This window comes from Jaculus jaculus, chromosome 7, assembly GCF_020740685.1.
Source record: "Jaculus jaculus isolate mJacJac1 chromosome 7, mJacJac1.mat.Y.cur, whole genome shotgun sequence".
In the NCBI taxonomy this organism is placed as follows: Eukaryota; Metazoa; Chordata; class Mammalia; order Rodentia; family Dipodidae; genus Jaculus; species Jaculus jaculus.
This window is the reverse complement of record NC_059108.1, coordinates 56,305,191-56,307,566: the sequence shown is the minus strand read 5'-3', so window position 1 is coordinate 56,307,566 and position 2,376 is coordinate 56,305,191. Positions and strand designations below refer to the sequence as shown.

The 2,376-nt window shown below is 47.7% G+C and overlaps 1 pseudogene; it reads left to right on the top strand.

Moving 5' to 3' along the window:
* The first annotated feature begins 279 nt into the window (after nt 1-279).
* On the top strand, nt 280-1,455 carry LOC101600363 (annotated as a pseudogene).
* Nucleotides 1,456-2,376: the final 921 nt, after the last annotated feature.

Sequence of the window (2,376 nt, the reverse complement as noted above, 5' to 3'; positions counted from 1 at the left end):
CTATCCCGTTATGTTCATCTACAAAGAACAGAAATGGCTTAGTCACGTCAGGGAGGCTTAAGGCAGGAGCTACTAAAAGGCATACCTTTAGGTCTTTAAAGGCTTGTTGGTGATGATCTGTCCACTAGAAAGGTTGGTTTTCCTTGGTGGCTTCATGTAGAGGTTTTGCCAGTTCCGTGAATCTAGGGATCCACAGACGGCAGAAGCCCACTGTACCAAGAAATTCTCTGACCTGCCTGGCTGAGGTCTGCGTTGGGATCCAGAGGACAGTTTCTTTTCATGCATCTGACAGCCAGCATTGGCCATCTCGGAGAATATTCCCCATGTAGGTCACCTGCTGTCTGCAGACCTGAGCCTTTTTGGCAGTGGGGGAGGGGGGTGGCTGTGGTGGGCTCACCCTTCTGGATAGCACCCGAGGTTCTTTGAGATGCCCCCTATAATGAGAAGGCAGATGTGTTTTCTTATGGTATCACCCTGTGTGAGATCATCACCCGCATCCAGGCTGATCCAGACTATGTTCCTCAAACAGAGAATTTTGGACTGGACTATGATGCTTCCTAGCACAAGGTGGGAGATTGCATCCCAGACTTTCTGCAGCTCACCTTCAGCTGCTGCAATATAGACCCCAAGTTGCGCCCATCCTTCATGGAGATTGGGAAGACCCTAGAGGAAATTATGAGCCACGTACAGGAAGAAGATCTGGAGAAGGACAGGAAGCTGCAGCACACAGCTAAAGTACCTTTGGAGAAAGTGCCTGGAGGAAAGTGACTGAGCTCACAGGATGACAAGATTCCCTATAAGGCTCCACATCCAAGATGTACTATCTGGCTATCTTGAAGCAGGTCAGATATTTTCTCTCTCAAGCCCCCACATATAGTGAGTGTCTTGGATCCCTACTACTGGCCATGAGATGGTGCTACTCGTACCCCAAAAGTCAACCCTTTCAGTGCTCATCAGGATCTCAAAGGTGGCAAGATCAAGTTCATTGACTTACCCAGAAAATCTGTCATCTCCCTGGTATTTGACCTACATGCACCAGGACCTGGAACTTTTCCCCTGGCTGATGGGCAGGAGCTTCTGGCCATGTCTGCCCATCGGTGGCAGTCTTTGCCTGGTTAACCTGAGTTCTTCAGTCAGGAGGCCTGTTCATTTGTGGGCTGTGAAGAATCACTATCTGGAAGGCCCCCACCACGACTCAGTAGTCTCAAGTTCAGAGTAAGCAAGATCCCACCATTCAGGGCATCTGCCCTTCCAGCTGTTCCAGTACATGAGGCCATGGACTGCTCCAACTCCAAGGAAGAAAATGGTTTTGGACCCAGGCCCAAGGGGACCAGTCTGTGCCTTGGAGGTGCCTCTGAGGAGCTGGAGCTGGAAGAAAGGCCAAGAGGAGTGACTCCAGTCCTGTTTTCTGTCTCAGACACAGGTCTACAAACCCAGGGAGAGCAGGATGGGTAAGAAGGGGACTGGAAGTTATTCCTTGTCTTACCTTGGGAATGGACCTTCAGCAGAAGCTCCAAGAGTCCCCCTTGGTACACTGCCTAACTTCTCAGAACCCCACAGAGCCAGCGGGCTAAGGAAAAGCTCAGCTCCAAATTTGGGCTTCCAATGCACAAAGGCTGCATATGAGAAGGCAGGCAGCAATAAGCAGTGTTCCTTTAGTTGGGGCCAACTTAATACTTAGCCTCTGGAATCCAGCAGGAAGGTGTAGCTCTCACTGACTGCAGTGCACTTCCAAGACAGGACCAGAGGATTGAGCTGGCAGGCAGTTGATTTCCTGCCTCAGGTCTGTCTTGTCCATTCTGGGGCATCTGAGCTACTGGATGGAAACTGTAGCTGACCAGGAAGCCATTAAAGGGCATGGCTGTTTCTCAGACCAGCAGACTGGGCTGCTTCTTGTCAGTGTCAGACACCTGAATAATTGCTGTTTGTGCTTACTGTATGGTCAGACCACATAACTACATTTCTGTGCAAGGGGGACAAGGCAATATGATGGTTATGATCTTAGCTAACGTGTCCAAATGCCTTTTCCAGTTGGTTAATCTATTTTCATATTTATAAAGGAGCCTTAATATTTTGCCTCATAGGCTTTCAACCTTGTGGTTGGGAGTGGGGCTGTAGGCCTTAGGGCCTGCTCTTAACTTATTTGTCAAGATATGATGCAACTAGTTGGTTAAATTTATACTTGAACTGATTTTTCTTCCCTTCCTGTTATAGTTGGAGTTTTGGGAACAGTCTGTTCTTACAGAGCCACAATAAGAAATAACCAAAGAATGAAGTTGGTTAAATATTTTCACAATTTGTTTCTGAATTATTTTTTGTAAAAAACTTTCCCAGACACTTTCAGATTAAACATAAGGTTGATGTTGCAGGTGTTAA